The sequence below is a fragment of the Hemicordylus capensis genome, chromosome 4 (genome assembly GCF_027244095.1).
Source record: "Hemicordylus capensis ecotype Gifberg chromosome 4, rHemCap1.1.pri, whole genome shotgun sequence".
NCBI classification, from domain to species: Eukaryota; Metazoa; Chordata; class Lepidosauria; order Squamata; family Cordylidae; genus Hemicordylus; species Hemicordylus capensis.
In genome coordinates this window covers 203,706,170-203,725,722 of record NC_069660.1, presented here as the reverse complement: position 1 = coordinate 203,725,722, position 19,553 = coordinate 203,706,170, and the positions used below count along the sequence as shown (strand labels likewise).

At 45.0% G+C, this 19,553-nt stretch overlaps 1 long non-coding RNA gene across 1 annotated transcript in view; it reads right to left on the bottom strand.

Moving 5' to 3' along the window:
* Positions 1-409: 409 nt before the first annotated feature.
* Positions 410-19,553, bottom strand: part of LOC128324444 (uncharacterized) — a 28,151-nt gene continuing 9,007 nt past the window's right edge. Inside the window, exons 2-3 of the long non-coding RNA XR_008306861.1 lie at positions 19,250-19,299; positions 410-486 (exon numbers count right to left, since the gene is read on the bottom strand). This is a non-coding gene — a long non-coding RNA (uncharacterized LOC128324444). The remainder of the gene's footprint in view (positions 487-19,249; positions 19,300-19,553) is intronic.

The window sequence follows — 19,553 nt, the reverse complement described above, 5'->3', positions numbered from 1 at the left end:
GCTGCTTAGCACATGATCACTGCTGGTGCCTCCAAGCTTGTTTATAACTCACTCACCAGCAGAAAACATGGACAGCAAGACTTCCAAACTAGGGTAGGAAGTGTCTCCTGCCCTATTCATAATCATGTGAATGAGTCTATAATGTGCTACATTTGCACGTGCTAGCCTACATACTGCAAGAAACTTAGGAAATCTTGCTGCTTAGTTATGGAGAAAAGATTTGACTTGTTTGCAATTCTGGATGCCACCAAAAACCTTTTTGAGCAAGGTTGAATGTTCAAAATGAGCATATCAAACAGACTCATTTGCGTGCAATTGCAGGGACTCCATTTAAATAGGGCAAAGGGACATTCCACACATGAGATCTGTACCTCCATGAGCCATACCTGGAGAAGCCTTCTAGGGTGTCATTTTCAGATCATGAGCTCTAGGATGCATGGATGGGCAAGAAATTCCTTGGGATATGAAGTCTTCATAGCTGAAAGACTAAAAGAAATCCATGTTAGCAATGCAGTGCTGGTAGCTCAAGGAATGGGGTGGAGTCGTTAGGGGAGCATACCAAATTGAAAGGCTTTACAGAGATTCTTCAGACACAGAAGGAAATGGACCAGACTTAGTATCATTTCTAGGAGACTGCTCTTGTGCTCCTCCTCTGGTCAACAGAGCAGTGCCTGATGCACTGCAAACTCCCTTTTCCCACTCCTTTTCCTTCTAGCTTCTCCACACTCTCCTGACATAAGATTTGAATTTGACCACCCAAAGCCCCAGTAGATCTTGATGGTAAGTCACAATTTTCAGGTGACTTTCCCAAAAAGTCACCATTTTGTGGCTTTCCCCACGGCTTAGTCACTGGGTATTTAAGAGAATGTCTTCTTCACCATAAGCCCCATTACCCAGTGAGATCATCCAGAGAGGTTGGTCTCCAGTTGCAACTGGCTCATCTGGTGGCCACACAGGGACGAGCCTTCTCTGTTCCTTACCTGAGACTGTGGGATATGCTCCCTGCTGAAATACGAACCACCCCATCTCCAACAACTTTTAAAACACACTTGAAGACTTATTTCTTCACCAAGGCTTTTTTTCCTGCTTGTTTTATGTCACTGTAAACCACCCAGAGATGAAAGTTTGGGGCAGTATACAGATTTGATAAATAAATATATACATATTTAGGGGCACAAAAAATATTTCTCTCTACATGGATCACTACAGGTGCATCTAATTGATTTAGAGTGTCTTTTCCTAAAATGTGCTATGGACTTGAGCCAGGAAAATAGAAGTTCTCAAACTCAGCAGCAACATGTAGGCTTGATTGTAAACAGGATAGCTTGCAGAGGGGAAAAAGGATGGTGAATTGCCAAGGAGAGGAGAGTGGAGAGGCGAAACACTCCCCGAGATTTGGGTAAGTTTCAGCCACAGTCAAAGAGATCTGAGATCAGACAGAAGAGGACAGAACAGTTATTAACTTCAGTCTGTTTTTTTCACCAAGGTTGCTGCTATAAACTTGAAGCACAGCTGCATTTAATGAGTTTGTTCAAAAGCAGACATTATCCATATTGAAGAAAGCAGGAGTTTTCCATCCAATTAGAAAGCTGAGTTGGCTGCCAGCCTCTGGTGAATCAAAAATGATTGTGTCCAATTTTTTGAGACAGAAGCTAATTGCAAATATACTTCTGTCCCTCTAAAGCCTTGTGTTCATGCCCACACATTATTATGAAGAAATCACATTCTGTCAGAAGCCCATTTTCTGTGCACGCTCATTTGATTATTTGAGATAATGCATTTGCCAAAGGCAGAAAGTGATAGTGATAAGCATGCAAGTGATAAGCTGTGACAGCAAGATGGAACTGTCCTCCTGTAGCTGAGCTTCTATCAGGGATGGAGCTTATCTATTCATATTACCTCCCCATGCCCAGTGCCCTGGGAACCACTACCTTTCTGGACCCAGATGGATTCATTAAATGTGGGGGACAAACAAGGAAAGGGATCTCTCTGATTTTGTCAACAGCCCAACTTCTAGCATTTATTCATAGTGGATTCTGGCTTCAGAGTTCTTCTCCACCTGTTATCCATGGCTTTTCACTAACATTCAGATTCAGTCTGGACACACATCCAGTTCCATTTTCTGTGAGAAGGAATGAAATATTCTAAATCTGACAATCTACTCAGACAGTAGCAGCAGCACCCAAGACGTGCAAGTCACTGCCACAGGAGATTTGTATTGCCCCTTCTGGGATGGTTTTCCAGGAGCCTCAGAAGACATTTAAATTTAGACAAGCAGCAATTTGACTTGCCTTCTGCTTGGATTTTGATGTATTTCCTCTGGTTTATTGATCTGGTTCTGCTGTTGATTTGCTTTTTATTGTTTTGCTATTATTTTACTACAGTTTGCATATTATTGTGGATACTGAAAGCATATAAATAATATATAAAATAAATTCTGTAATCTCTTTTTTGAAAGGGAGAGGCAGGATCGAAATCCTTTTTCTTTTTTTTAAACACCATACGTATTTATTCCACTTTTTTCCTTCCTTCCTTCCTTTTTTTTTTTTTGGCTTGATCAACTGATTGGTAAAGAGGTCTTAAGTCTTCTCCAGCTTAGATCCTCCATCTGCATTTGGTATAGTCTGCCAGTGGGGCAACAAAAATAGCATCATCCCGCATGGGATTTTACAATCTTATCTGTACACGAGAATTAGCCCCATGTGAAGGTTCCTCTGCATATAAACTGCTGGTTCATCAAGGAGAACGATTAGAGCCTTATCCAGGACCATAGTTTTCAAAGTACAGTTCATAACTCAGTACTGGGGCACAGGATGTTAGGTACTGGAGCCCTTGCTAATTACAATATTTATATTAACTTTAGTGTGTCAATTACATGTTAAATTAAGTAGCTGAAATACCATGTATTGCCATACTGTATTAAAAAAAAAACCTAAGAGCATAAATTATTCTTTTGAGTGATGGGGATGAGTGATTCGGTTCAACTGGATCATGAGGACAGAAATTTGAAAACCACCGATCTAAAGGATAGAATGATGATCCCCCATTATTATTCTGGATCAAACACACAACAGAAAGATTTGATCATTATTATTTTTGTATTATTAATATTTATAAACCACTTTTCAACAAAAAGTTCACAAAGCAATTTACATAATGAAGAAATAAGGAAAATGGTTCCCTGTCCCAAACACAATCTACAGACACAAAGGAGACATCAGCACTGGGAGGGTTGCTATGTTGGGTTGACAGGGGGTAGGGGACATCTGTTCTCTCCCTCTAAATATAAGAGGCAATAAAGGTGACTTTTTGTCCAGGTTACATTATGCATTTCCCAGTAACTTACTTTCTGAGAAAGGTGATTTATATCATTTGCAATTATTGCATTGGGAGGTAGGGGGACAAAGTATGTCCAGTATATGGAATTTTATATCTGAAATGCTGTGTGTGAGGATGGATGATTTTGTGTGGTGAGCAATGTGGGCTGCACAGATTGGATCTGACCACAACAGATTAGATGGATGGTTAACTCACTGAGCACCGCTGCTGACCACTGAAATCAACACAACCACTGAAATGGTAGCTTTGAATGTTACAAAGAAATGCAGAAAACAGGAAGTGCGAGTAGGTTCTGAGATCTGGAGCATGGATGATGAAGAGGATGGAAATTGCAAAAGAATTGCCAAAATAGTTTCAGATTCTGCCTCCCAAGTACACAGGCTAAACAAACAAGGAGGTGGACTTCCTAAAAGGTGCTGTAAAAAGATGTTATGAAACTGTTTATTATGAAGATGTGTGTTATCCTTTATCTACCATTATCCTCAACGAGGGGTGTGCACAACCCAAAAATTGTGGTTCAAATTTGAATCAAATTCGAGCAGAGCCGCAAGCTGCTGAACTGGTTCAGTCGAACCGGCTGGCGAGTGCAGTCCCTTTGACCAAACCAGTTCGGTGGTTTGGGTGGCTAATACTTGTAAAGGGGAATCTGGTGAGGATTCCCCTTTACAAGTAAAGGCATGGGGGCCATAGTAAATTTAAATCTGAGAAGGACCTTCTCTTGGGTATGATGTTGTTTTTGAATTATTGACCTGATTATGGAGTGTTACAAATTTGTTGAGAATAACAGATAAAATATGATTATTAATTCAGAATTTGTGCTACCTCCCCCACAAACTATTTAAATCAGGGTTTCTTAACCTTGGGCCCCCTGATGTTGTTGGGCTACAACTCTCAGAATCCCCGGACATGGCCTTTGTGGCTGGGGATTCTGGGAGTTGTAGTCCAACAACATCTGGGGGCCCAAGGTTAAGAAACCCTGATTTAAATCTGTTCCTAAGCATATTCTGGTTTAAAATGTAGTGCATTCAGCTACTTTAAGAGGCAGAAGTGTTTATGCAAAATTTGGTATCTGTAGATAATCGGGAAGTATGATATTTAGAATTTCTTCAAAAATCCCTAGAAAAATATTATTCAAATTTTCCCCAAGTATATTCCAGTGCAAAAAGTAGTGCATGCAGCTAATTTCAGTGGCAGGACTGTTCACCCAAAATTTGGTATCTGTAAGTAATCTGGAAGCATGATATTCAGAATTTCTTCAAAACATAACCCAAAAAAGAATTTAAATTTCCCCCAAGTATATTCAAGTGTAAAAAGCAGTACATGCAGCTAATTTCAGTGGCAGGATTGTGCAAGGACAATGTGATCCTGTTATGGGGGTGTGTGAACTGGCTCGACTTGAACTGGATTTGACGTCAAACCAGCCCAGTTTGACCAGTTTGAGCTCTAACTAGACTGGCCCTCCAAATGAGGTAAGGATTCCTCTTTATAAGTATCGGGGGGAGAACCCTAGGAGATTGGAAAAGGGTGCGTAGGGGGCGGGCGGGAGGCAATCTTACATGCTGCAGTGGTGGACAGGCTCCTCAGCAGCGATGGGGAGGTGGCGGCTCCTGTAAGCCCCATCGGCACAGGCTGCTGGTACTGGCCCAGTTCAGATCCTTACCAGATTCCACTTTGCAAGCATCCTGAACCAGGCCAAACCAGTTTGATTTTGTTAGACCCGGTTCTAGGGCTTGAACTCAGCCTCTGGCTGGTTGTAACAAACTGATTCAAGGACTGGGTGGTTTGGTTCGAGTACAGTTTGAACTCAAACCGAACTGCCTGGAGTAGTTCCATGCCCACCCCTAATCTGTCGATTATCAGGAAATATGACTTTACTTCACACAAGCAAATAGACACATTTTTTAAAATTTATATATACACACACACGGATATAAACACACAAAAACACATGCATAGATATACATACATCCCACTTATGTTGGTTGAGCGGTCTCCTAAAGACTGTGCAAGACAAGATACTTAGCCACTCTTAGACAGTAAATGCTGACTACTGGAGCCAATTGGAAAAAAATTGGTTGTTTTTGTTCAGAAGATATGTGCATAAGCCATACAGGTACAGCAGAATCCTGCCAAAAGCCTATTCAAAGGATTATTTGGGATATGGTAGCTACAGGAAGAGCTCTGGAAAATCTTACATGTGCCAGGTCCATGGCTGGCTGATCATGAGCTCAGGATCCAGGGTCTGGCATGCCACTACCAATGTCTATTTCCAAGCATTTGAGGTAAATCCTCAAATGCTTAGAGATCTGAACATGACATGTGAATCCTGCACATTACAGTGAATGCACACAACTGGCTGACTATGGGCCAGGATCCAGCATGTGGCGGAGGATTTTTCTAGGACTCTTGCACATTGAAATGGTTGAATGAATAGGCCATTAATGATGGTAATATTGTCAGAAGCCTTACAATGCATGGATGGCCAAGCCAACAGAAAAGAACAATGCCTCGCTGCCCATTGTACAACACCCATTGTCCTAGGCAAGTGCTTGGGATATTAAGTCATTCCTCAGCGTTCACATGAGTGTGAAGCGTCAAAGGAAAAGTAAACAGAAACTGCACCGCGCCGTTAAAATCAAAGTGAACTATTAAACCATCATCTCCCAATACCCCTGCCCATTGCAATCAGCTCAACACTGCTGCATTAATGTGCAAAATCATCTGGTGCTTTTGTCCGAGCCCTGAGAAACAATCCAGTTTTGCTTAGCAAACATGGGAACCAACTTTCCTATTGTAACCTTTTCAATAGAAACTCAAATCACTCTGACAGGGTGCGGGGGAAGGGATGCCTCTGACCCACTTTTTCTATGTCACAGAAGAGCTTGGTGGGTGGGAGTGATATAGTTTTTGTTTACTGTAGAGGGTCTCTCCTCTAATTTTGCTTTCATGCATGTGAACTGTTTTGTTTAAATAATCCCCAGCTGTTACAGCCTCAAGAGTAAGATTAATAGACTCAACGGCCACGTTGGCCATTCAGCTCATGATGTCTTAAACACAGAGGCTTTCTCTCAGTGGTCAAGGGGGAATTAAAACCACCTTGGCTTCTTTCTTTCTTACTTACTTACTTATTTATTTATTTGTTTATTTATTTATTTGCCTCACCTTTCAGGGCCATCCATTCCACACCCAGCCCTGCATGTCTTGAGTCCATTTGGAAATGAGCCTTTTTCTTTTCTATAATACTTGTTCCCTGTTTAAAGGAAAACAAATGCATCTTAAAGTGTCTGACATCTGACAGAGCCTGAATATTAATGCAGAACAGCTCCTTGTCAGTACTCTGGCTGCTTCATCTCATCCTCAAGGTACCAACATCATTTACCAGAGCCATACATAACATTGTGTGTTTGAACAGATGTACATGTTTTTGTGGGGAAGGCTGTACATGTGTTGTGTGTTCTTTTTAAGGTGGATTTGAATACAAATCCCCTCAAATGCAGATTACAGACAGCGGCTGACAGAATGAGGAAAATTACTCAAAGTAGTCCCATTGAAATTAGAAGGATACGTTAGGCCTTGCCTAACTTGTTCTTTTAATTTCAGTTGGACTGCTTGGAATGAGTTTCCTCATCCTGTCAGCCAAGAAGTGCACCATTTGTGTGTGCGTTTAATGCAATGCATGGATAACTATGCATGTGTACAGGGCTGTACATGCACACGCTATACCCACCGTTCACATATTGAACATAGTTTGTGAAGAGTGCTGAGATGAGGTATTACCCACAGGAACTGAACAAAAGGAAGTATGAGGTGTGTTCATACAGGTTTAAGGAGACAGTCTAACTGCAGAGGAATAGGGAAGTGAGCGTGACATCAATGGGAGCTCCTTTCCTTGGCAAATAACTGCTGTGGAGCCTCAGTCTGGATCAGGCCCATCATGGCTGCTGTTTCTGAAAGAAAACTTAAGCTGATCAGCACGAATGAGGGGCATACCCTAATATGTAGTTTGGCCCTTAGACTAGCTGCTGTCCTTGAGCCTCAGGGCTTCCCACTTGCCCAACAGCAATATCGGGATAATACTGACCTACATACATACCTTTTGAAAAGACTACCTAAGATAATGTATGTGAAGCACTTTGGAATCTCAAATATTGCTGCATACATTTATTGTGTGGGTTTAGTTTGGGATTATTTCATTTCATTTCATTTTTAATTATCTTATACAAAGAGAGCTTTCTTTCCATTAATTAACTTGGGGGATATCATTTAACTGATGTTATGCCCTTGTATGCACTGTCACATTGCATGTGGCTCAGATCCAAGTACTGCTTGGAAACCGGATGTTTTAGGTGGCAAACCTTTATTTAGGAATCAGTATGAAATGACAGCTACCACCCTTCCATGAACTATGCACTGTTTCTCCCTCAGCATGAGGAAACGCTCCCTCTACTGGGCAAATCTTAAGGCAACAACAGTATTGCCCGATAAGGGTGTGCAAACAGGTTCAAGTTTGAACCGGCTCAGTGTCACAAATGCTCAGTTCAAGGGTTTGACATCGAGCCAGCCTCAAACTGGACCTGCCCCTGTTCAGCTCATCTCAAGCCAACCCCCCCTGGCCAGTTCACGGCTGGAAACTGCCTGAACTGGACTGTAATGACACCAGGGGAGGCTGGCACTGGGGGGGGGGTGGCTCCAGAGACCCCCATGCAGCTGCAGCAGCAACCCCAGAGGTGGTAAGGTTCAGTCTGAAAAACTGTTTAAGGTACAGCCTCTGAACTCAAACTGAAATGGGGGTTGTTCGGGTGTGCAGAAAACCAGACTTGAACCGAACCAGGCATACCGGTTTTGTGCACAACCCTATTGCCAGATACTATTAAACCTGGGGACACAGCAGTCCATGGGAGCACACTGGCAAGCCCCCCACCATGTATACAGTGCCCCCCCCCAGGGTAACACACTCTTAAACCACAGCCCCTGTCCTCCATGTATAGAGTTTTTGTTGTTGTTTTTAGGGAAGAGACAAACAGGGCACCCAATCACAGGGAGGACCGTTCCTCAGGTACAGCAGACAAACACTGTATCCATGGAGAGCAGGGGGTGTGGTTTAAGAGCATGTTGTGCAGGAGGTGGACTTGTTGACATGCTATTGTGGGCACCGTACCTGGGTATAACAGCCACAGTTTTAACAATCCCTGAATAAGGTTTGTATCACTTCTGTTTCTTAAGCTTGGTTACTTGTGGTCAGGCAGATGCTATCCTAAAAGCCCTCAGCATACGATTTCCTTCTGATAGGGCTTTCCTTGGGGCCATCCTCTTGCACCCCTCAATTGCTGTAAATTTTGAATCAATATGCTGGGGGGGGAGTTGAGCCTTTTGGGGCTCCTGGGCAGTATGCTCCTTTTGCCCCATCCTCATTCTTCCCAGCAGTTCCAGCTTTCTGCCTGTTATTTCATGATCTCAAGCTGCCCCTTTAGAAATCAAGGCCAGGGTCTCAAGGATCCTGCACGAACACCTGGAGGCTGTTCTCATAAGCAGGCAAGCTTGTAAGAGCTCTTGAGCAGGCAAGCTTGCGCTGACACAGAGATAGGTGCCTAGAGTGCCCATCCTCCAGAACAGGGTTTCTTAACCTTGGGCCCCCGGATGTTGTTGGACTACAACTCCCATTATCCCCAAACATGGCCTTTGTGGCTGAGGATGATGGGAGTTGTAGTCCAACAACATCTGGAGGCGCAAGGTTAAGAAACCCTGCTCTAGAGGAATCCCCCAGTGCACCACGCTCAGTGCATGGTGAACTAGCACAGTACGGATTGTCTGGGAACAGGGTCTGTGCTCCCAGCAGCATGTTTGTGCTTGTTGTGGGGGGGGGAGGTGAATTTAAGCAGCCTCCCCCCGCCCCCACCCAGTTGTGTGAATGCCCCCCTGGACTTTTGCAATATTCTAGTGCGGTACCTTTTTCCCTCCCCAAAGCCATTCCTGAGGAATCAGCCAAAGTATTGCATGGGGAATGCAGCTGGAAAGGGCTCACCCCATGCGTGGGGAAATTAGCTAAGCCCATGTAGTTGGATCTGTTTTCTGGTATACGTTTCTAGCCCTTATGGCTGCAGGAGCAGGTTTGCCGTGTGTGGACAGTACTTGATGAAATTTCACAACTGGGCTTGAGAAGAATTTATAATTAGGGTGGCAGCAGAGTAACATTTACAAAATAAGTGCATATTCAGAAATGTGGTTTGTGTACAAGCCACAACACTCAAGTTTTCTTGCTGGCACAGACTATAGCACAGTTTCCCTCTCGACTGTCCCAACCACCCCCAGGTTATTCAGGGTCCTAATTTGTTCCACTCCCCCACCCCACCCCCAGCAACGACAGTCTCCTTCTGCCAGAAGTCACCAACTGAATTTTACATAAAGTTAAATGATAGGCTGTGACAAGTGCAACATTTGTTCTGTTCTTGAAGACAGATACGCTTTGAGATGGGTGAGAAGAGGTAATAGCAGCTTACTAGGCTGTTGGCAAACATGGGCAATGCTGTAGCCACCCAGTGGTAAGAATGAACTGTACACAACTGTAGCCTCCCAGTGGTCAGAAACAAGAATTGCCTGCAGAACTGACTGCAAGAAACCCAATCTGCATAGCTGAATAGGTCAGCTGGCTGGGTCCTGTTTAGTTAGTTCTAGAGATATTTTGTAGTGTAGGAACCTTAAGACCAGGACCTTTTGTACCACTTGTGTTGGTGCCTCAGTTACCTGAGGAATAAACTATTCTGTGTAGATGTTACTTACCATAACGTTGAAAGGTATTGTGATAATATTTTCAATAGGCACTCTGAGGACCCTCACAGAACTTTCAGGCGAAAGTCCAGGGCCTCAACAATCCCTGGAGCCCCAAAATCCTCTTTAGTTGTCCTGGGTGGTGCGGTCGCCCAGCCAAGCAGGATGATGCTTAATTTGCAGGGGAGGGGGTACCTCCAAAGGCCTTTAGGCCCAGACTCCAAAATTACCTAGGTGCACGTCTGCTCTTCAATGGTAGAGAAGCTGTTGCCATTGTCTTAGTAGGGCTGAGCTGAAAAGGTTGCAAATTTTTGCCACCCCATTCACAGCCTTTAAAGGGGAGGGGTACTTAATAATTTTCAGGGGCACAGTGAAATGGGGTGAAGGGGAGGCTTTCTGGGAGCAGCAGCAGCCCTTTTGACACCATCCCCCACTCCCAATGTCCCTGGCCCTGGGAATAATGCTGTGTCATAATATGATGTCATTTCTCTGCACTTTCTAGGACAATAACAGTCTTCTGCTGCCACCATTGCAAAACTGGTGATAGTGTGAAAGGAGGAGGCCTGGCGAAAAATCTGGTTTTGCTCCCATTTCACCATGACCCCATTTCACCAAAATGTGAGACAAAAGTTCCCAGTTCTCTATTGGTAACTTTTGGCTGAGTTTTCTTCCTCTTCCCCTTCTCAGAAATTCACCCAATGTAATAAATATCCCTTTGGCACTTGAAAAGAAACTTTGTTTCATCAAGAAGGTTTATGTAACAGATTAAAATGAAACTCACCGCTCTTATCTGAGGTGTCGTTTAACTAACAACATTATGTTTTACTTTTTGTAACTTGAAGCTACTCAGCCAAAACTGCCTTCTTTTCCTCTCAGGAACATGTTTTCCAAGATATTGCACAGCAGTGGTGGCACCAGGAAAAAAAAAAGTGGGGAGCACAGAAGGGGTAACATGCATTTATGGGTGGACAAGCTGTGTCCCACATATTAGATTTCTGAAAAAGAGACAGGGGACATGTGCAAGGGAGAACTATTGTCTGAGGGGTGCTTCCCCCCCTTGCCCCCCCCCCGCCGGGAGCCACATATTCAGGAAATGTGTGCATGGGGGGGGGATTGTGCCAGTCAGCCATGCCTTCAATGCTCCCTCTGGCCACACTCCCCTTGTGGCCACACATTCTGTTTTTGTCTGAAAGGAGAAGAACTGAGCATGGGGTAGTTTCTTCCATATAGTTTGGAATTAAAGATGTGCATGAAATGTGATTCGGACACTGAACTGCAGCACATCCCCTGCCCCTCTAACATGGAGGAGAGCAGGTCCATACCTACTCCTCTGCTGCTTTCCACCTCTTCCTTTCCACGCACCCCCCCCCCAGTTATCTTGGCACGCTAGCGGCACTCTCCCCCAGCTGCCCCCGTGAGATGCTGGCACACACATGGCTGCTGCATGCCGGCGTTGTTGCATATTGAGCAACCATGGCCCCAAATTGTGCTGAGGAACCCTCCACACACAAAGCTTTGACCCTTCTCGACAAACACCAAATGCTCAGCTGCTGGGAAGTGTGGCCAGCGGGTGCATCATCACTGGAGACGTGGCTGACTGGTGCACTCTCACTGCCACCTCAAACATTTATTGAGCAGGGGAGCAGGGGGGAATGTTGTCTGGAAGGGTGTGATGATGAGGGAAGTGATGTCTAATGTTTACAAAACAGTGCCCATTGATAACTAAAAATGAGCTTATCACTTACTAGCGAATATTATTTCTGTTACAAAGGGCTGGCTCAGATGTTCATTGAGTAACAGCTTGCTTTGTATGGTGGAAAAACAGCACATGCAGTTTTCGCTGCCCCTGCACCCAGCAGCAGCCGGTGTGGGTGTCGCCAGGGGACAGGAGGCACCTTTAACTGTACATTGGTTGGTGCTTACCTCTCTTCCCACCACACCTGAAAGCTGTTCAGAGCAGCAGTGTGCCACCCAGCACCCACGGCGGCAGAGAATCGGCTCTGCCACTCAGCTGGCCAAGTCCATTTGAGTGGCCAGCCTATGGCTTCAATGCACATGTGGAGGCCAGCTGAGTGGCAGAGCTGATCCTCCACCACAGCTGGTGCTGGGCGCCGTGCCGCTGCTCTGAACAGCAATCTGGTGTGGCGGGAGGAGAGGTGAGCACTTCCATATTTACAGTTACAGGTGCCTCCCGGCGCCCGTGCCAGCCACCACTGGCCAGTGACAGAACATCTGCTTTTATGCAAAAGGTCCCAGGTTTAATCCTTGACATCTCCAGGGTAGGGATGGGAAACACTCCTGCCCAAAACCATGGAGAACCACTGCCATTCAAACAGAGTAGACAGTAGACCGTACTGAGCTAAATGGACCAATGATCTGACTCAGTTTAAGGTAGCTTCCTTTTATATGTTCCTCTAATGGTATTATCTAAATTCTGTGCTCTTTAACTTTGGGCAAGGGCTGGTCTTGTAGTAGCAAGCATGAATCGCCCCTTTGCTATGCAGGGTCCACTTTGCTTTGCATTTGGATGGGACGTGTGAGAGTGTTGTAAGAATATACCTCTTAGGGGATGGGGCCGTAGCTCAGTGGACAAGCATCTGTATGCTTGCTTGCAGAAGGGCCTAGGTTCACCCCCCACCCCTGACACTTCCAGGTGGGACTGAAAGAGGCTGCTGCCTGAAACCTTGGGCAGCCACCGCTAGTCAGTGTCGACAACACTGAGCGAGATGGAGCAATGGTCTCATTTGGTATAAGACCACTTCCTATGTTCCCATGCACTTGCCTGATCTACTGCATGGTGTCAAGGTCTGGCCAGCTGCTAGGGAAGTTCACGAAGCAAGCGGAGCTGCTGAAATTGGACACGGCTTGGCTGAACGCTGTCGGCAAGGATGATTGACGAACGTTGATTCTCAGCAATGAGTAGGAGGCTGGAGCTGTGATTTATGGAGCAAGCCGAGAGCTCCCAGCTGGTAGGAATTCACGGCTTGTCAGCCCTCAGCAAGAGGCATTTGCTCCTCCTAACAGCCTCTAATTGCGTTTTACGTCTTGTGATCCTGCGCTGTTGTGGAGTCATTGGTGTTTCATCTTCGCATCTTATTAGGGTGGAATCCTTATACTGGTGCTGTATCTTTCGATTTTGGTTAAAATTGAGTTTTGGACAGGCGGGTTTAGCCTCTTTGGCTATGAATGATGGTTTTAATTCAAGCTGGAAACGAGCTGTGTTGAGCAAATTTTCCTCTTTTGGCCTCTCCATAGAGGATTTGCATACTGTAGGAATTGAGCAAGCCAGGAAGTTAGTTAAGCAACGTGTCCTGGATATAGAAGTTCAACAAGAAGGTGCATGGCTCAAGCAGGGCTTATACTTAGGGAGTCAAGCTATTAATCTTAAACCAGCTAAATATTTTGATGTGGTGCTTGTCCCTAAATTTAGACGAGCCCTCACTTTAGCACGTTTAAATGTTCTTCCTACAGCAGTATTGGATGGCAGGTTCAAGGGAGTTCCGCTATTTTTACGTCTTTGCCCATGTGGCAAAGGGGTTATAGAATCCACCTCGCACGTTATTCTTTATTGTGATTTTTATAGGGAACCCCGTTTAAGACTTTTATCTCCTATGTTAGACAATTTGCCTGGCCAGTCCGATGAATTTTATTTAAATTATCTTTTAATTAATGAGGACACTGATATTATTTCTGTTATGGCCAAGTTTTGTTATATTATTTGTAAAATACGTACTGCTTTATTGTAAATGTTTGCTGGTCAATGACCGAATAAACTTATAACCATAATCTTCGCATTGGTCCCCCATGCCTTCTGCTGACTCAGGTTGCCGTGCCTGCTCTAAATCATTAGTTGGATCTATCACAGCCGTTTCATGAATGCTGACAGCCGGGCTCTGCCCCTCAGACACTCTTGAATCGGCTGGAAAGTTGACAGCTTCCCCTTCCTCCTCGCTGTCGGAGCTCGAGGGCGTGACACATAGTTAGGACCAGCATAGAGTTGGCACAGTTGCCATGTGACTTGGTACATAGCAGGAGTGGGGAAGAAAGTGATTGCACTGAAGCAACACATCTGAATGCTAATAGAAATCCTGTGATAAAGTGGGGGGGGGGGACTCTGCACCTGATCATGGGCAATGCCCCCCTTCCCCGCTTTTCTCTCTTGCTCTCTTTCTCTCAAACATTCTAAAGTTAAACCCTGATATTGAAGACAGAAACTAGAACCCAGGCACAAATTAAGTCCTGCCTAGAGTATTTCCAGAGAGCAAGCTTTATGCAGCTCTACTATGAGGCTTTACTGCAAGTTCGAATTTGCCAAAAAAAAAAAAAAAAAAAACCCGATGCAAAAAGTGGAGTTTTTTGCCCTGGACATACATCGGGCTCACTCTATTACACAATGAAAAACCCGAATTGTGTCTGGAGTGCTCTCCAAAAGTTTGCAGGGACTTTAGAGTAAATCTGGTCGATGTATGTACGCAAACTCTCCATTCCGGAGGAGACACGAGCTAAAATGCCTGCCTGGAAATGCTCCAGGATTCAAAGCAGTTGCTCTGGGCAGCAGATGAGATGTCTTCTTCTTCTTCTTCTTTAAACCTCCAATCAAAAACATTTTAGCCCATTAATAATTTCTGAATTTTAACCTTTTGAGGTCAGGTACTGCACTTTTGAAGATTATGAAGTTTACTGTACATTTGTGGTAAGTCGTGATATATTATTGCAGATACGTTTCTATTAATGTTACCATGTAAAGTAAAGTTGTGCTGTCAATTCGGTGTTGACTCCTGGCGACCACAGAGTCCTGTGGTTGTCTTTGGTAGAATATAGGAGGTATTTACCATTGCCATCTCCCATGCAGTATGAGATGATGCCTTTCAGCATCTTTCTATATCGCTGCTGATATAGGTGTTTCCCATACTCTGGGAAACATACCAGTGTGGATTCGAACTGGCAACCTCTTGTTCCCTAGGCAAGTTACTTCCCGGCTGCGCCATTGGGTACCATGTAGTGATATGTTATTACATTATTATTATATTAGTGATATATTATTTCAGATATATTTGTATTAATGTAACATCCACTCCTGGATTTAAACTGTTTGAATGTGTTTATATAGGAAGGTGGTATATAAATAAAACAACAATAATATGTCCTAAAATCAAATATTTATTATTTATTTATTTAGCATATGTCTATACTGCCCAAAACGCAAGTCCTCTGGACGGTTTACAGGACAATAAAAACAACCAATTAAATTTTTTTAAAACAAATTTCAACAATTAAAATTTAAAAAGTTAAATCTATTAAAACACAATTAAAACCATATCTATTTAAAAGCCTGGGTGAACAAATGCATCTTGACTGCCCTTTTAAAAGGTGTAAGAGATGGGGAGGTTCTTATTTCAGCAGGAAGTGTGTTCCAAAGCCTCGGGGCAGCAATGGAGAAGGCCCGTCCCCGAGTAGCCACCAGAGGAGCAGGTGGCAACTGCAGATGAACCTCTCCAGATGATCTCAATGGGCAGTGTGGTTTATAGCAAAGAAGACGTTCTCTTAAATACTCAGGGCCCAAGCTGTTTAGGGCTTTATAGGTTATAACCAAAACCTTGTACCTTGCCCGGAAACTTATTGGCAGCCAGTGTAGATCTTTTAAGACAGGAGTGATATGGTCTCTCCAAGATGACCTGGAGACCAACCTGGCCTTCTGGACTAACTGCAGTTTCTGGACTACTTACAAAGGCAGCCCCACATAGAGCGCATTGCAGTAGTCAAGTCTGGAGGTGACCAGCAGATGTACTACTGTTCTGAGGAGAAGTGGACACTCCTCAGCCGAAGCTGATAAAAGGAACCTCTGGCCACTGCCTCAACCTGGGACACCAGGGAGAGTTTTGTGTCCAGAAGCACCCCCAGACTGCGTACCTGTTCCTTCTGGGGAAGTGTGACCCCATCCAGAACTGGCAGATCAAAATCATTTCCCGAGTTCCGACCCCACAGAATAAGTACCCCCGCCTTATCTGGATTCAGTCTCAGTTTGTTACCTCTCATCCAGCCCATCACTGCCTCCTGGCAGGCATTTAAGGAGGTTATGCCTTCTCCTGATGATGTTGACATGGAGAAATAGATTTGGGTGTCATCAGCATACTGATAACACCCTGCACCAAATCTTCTCTCCCAGCGGTTTCATGTAAATGTTAAACAACATCGGAGACAAGACGGAGCCCTGAGGAACACCATACTGGAGTTCAGTTTTTGAAGAACAACAGTCCCCGAGAGACACCATCTGGAATCTGCCCGAGAGGTAAGAGTGGAACCACTGCAAAGCAGTGCCTCCCACCCACAACCCCCTCAGACATTCCAGAAGGATACTATGGTTGATAGTATCGAAAACCGCTGAGAGGTCCAAAAGGACCAACAGAGTCACACTTCCTCTGTCAATTTCCAAATGGAGAACATCCATCAGGCTGACCAAGGCAGTCTCCACCCCATAGCCCACCTGAAAGCTGTTCTGAAATGGGTCTAGATAATCAGTTTCATCCAAGACTGCCTGGAGTTGGGAGGCCACCACCCTCTCAATTACCTTGCCTAGCCATAGAAGGGTTGGAGACAGGCTTATAGTTGCTCAGCTCTGAGGAATCCAGGGCAGGCTTCTTAAGGAGTGGTCTAATAATTGCCTTCTTAAGACAAGGAGGCATCCTACCCTCCCTCAGAGAAGCATTTATTATCTCTACCAGGCCTTCTACGACAACCTCCCTGACAGACAGCATTAGCCACGTCAGGCAAGTGTCAAGAGAACAGGTGGTAGGCCACATCACTCCAAGCAGCTTGTCCACATCCTCACGAGTCACAAACTGAAACTGATCCAGCCTAACCACATAAGAGGAGTCGCTGGACACCTCCGATTCAGACACTGCAGTAATTGTGGGGTCTAAATCCAAGTTGGCCCAAATACAAGATATTTTATCCACAAATATTTTATCCACAAAAAAGCCATTAAACACATCACAGCAGGTAAATAGATGGTTCCAAATTCTGATTAAAGGGAGGAGGGGCACTCGCTAGCCCTCTCACAACCCTGAACAACTCCGTCGGACGTGAACTTGTGGATGCAATATGGGTAGAAAAGAATCACTTCTTTGCCGCCCGTATTACCTGAACATAGATCTTCAAATGTGCTCTATGTTGTAATCTGCCAGATTTGAGTCGAGTCTTTCTCCACTTGCGTGCCAGTCATCTACCTCGCTGCTTCAGCCCCTGTAGTTCTTCCATATACCAAGGGGCCAATTTTGAAGCGGGTCGGAGAGGACGCTTAGGTACAATCATGTCTACTGCCCTGGTGAGCTTGCTGTTCCAATTCTCCACCAGGGCATCAACAGGATCACCGGCAGAGCCAACACTAAATCACTCGAAGGATTCTTGGAACCCTATTGGATCCAATAACCTTCTTGGGTGGACCATTCTAATGGGCCCCTCACCCCTGCGAAGTTGGGGTGTGACTGAGCCCAACCTTAACAAGATGGTGGTCCGTCCATGACAATGGGGAAATCACAGGAGTCCCCCACCCCACTTGGAACACCACCCAGATCAGAGTGAAAGGCCAGATCAAGCATGTGACCTGCAATGTACGTTGGTCCCAAGACCTTTTGGGATAGGCCCATAGTTGTCATGGCCGCTATGAACTCTTGAGCCGCCCCAGACAAATTGGTCCCAAAGTGGATATTGAAGTCCTCCAGCACCACAAGCCTGGGAGGCTCCAATGTCAAACCCGAGACCAAGTCTGTCAGCTCAGATAGGGACTCCATTGGGCAGCGGGGCAATCGGTACACCAACAGAAGTCCCAGTCTATCCCTGGTCCTCAAACTTAGGTACACACATTCAATATGATCAGACACTTCAACAGGGATCCTGGTCAGGGAGAGGTTATTGTTATAGACCACAGCCACTCCACATCCCCGCACCTGCTCCTCAACAGAGTCCCCTGGAGGGAGAAGCTTGGACCAGACCAGGCCACTAGCCTCCCCCAACCAAGTCCCTGTAATACATACCAGGTCTGCTCCTTCATCCAGAATCAGATCATGGATGGTTTCCGACTTATTCTGGACAGACCTGGCATTACAGAGGAGCAAGGTGAGAGAATCTGTGGGAGGTTGGCACTGCTCCCCAAGGTCAAAGAGCTGGCAGGGCAGCCGGAAGGGGAAACAGCTAATAGATTTCTGACATCCCTTCCCCTGTAACGATGCACTGATCTGCCAACTTTACTTCCTCTATTCCCCACCACCACCACTGGAATAGCCACTCCACAGTCAAAGGACACACTCCCTGTCTCCCCATCCCTAGACAAACCAAGACACATCCGAAACACCCAGGATCTGAAATCAACAGAAGCCAAAGAATATCAACAGGCCCTCGCCCTTGTTGCCCCCGAAGTGGCTCCCCCAAAGGGGTGACCCCCTTTGGTGTCGCCCCTTCGGTGGCAACCCCGCCGCCACAGGGCAACAGCCCTTATATAAGCCCAGAAAGATGGCTAATCTGGGCAGCTGACCCTCAGGAACTGCTGACTCACCCCCTCTGGCCCCGCTCCCGCACAGACTCACCTGCAGGGCAGCCACGGCTCCAGGCACTAGGGGGAAGACAGGCTGTCAAGGTGACAACAGCAGACAGCAACCACACAGGTGCTCACCACTGGGCCGCCGCTGTACCATCTTCAAATAAGTAGCACATTAGTGCAAGTAAGCAAGGTGAAGCATTTAGAAAAATCAGGAAATTTGTAAAATAATATGATGGAACATACTAATTATTAAATGTAATCAATTATAAAAACAGGTCAAACAATATAACTTTTAGTTTGCACCACAGTTATAGAACCAAGTAGACATGAGACAGTCAAAAAGAGTCTCAGTGTCTCTGCTCCACAGGGGGCTTATATATTCCTATTTAGTGCTAGTGACAGATATCAATTGCTGCTGGCTTTTACGTTTTGTTTTTAAAGGAACAGCAGCCATTCCACCTTCACCTCAACCAGTCCCTGAGTCCATCAGTCCCTGAGTCCACCTGCAGCTCTTTCTGTCCTTTTCTTTGAAGGACTTAATTACATTCAGCAGCCAAGGACCAGAAAAGCCTGTTATATACACGCCCATATATCCCTAATGGATTGTACCTGTATGTTGGATTGCCATTGTCATAAATCACTTTGGAAGCCAATCTTAGCTGAAAAACACAATATAACAAAAAAATAATAAAACAACAACAACAACTGAGAATAAGTCTGATTCACATATTGCATGAACACCATTTATCTCTAAATCTGATGACTATTAAATGGCTCCACTGAAAAGCATTAAATTTGAGGTGAAATTGAAGTTTTGTCTGTGGTGTTACAGCTGTGATGAGCAATTCATGCATGCAAGTCATCACTTGATGTTAAAACCATCAAGTGATGGAGCATGCCTGGCTGAAACAGC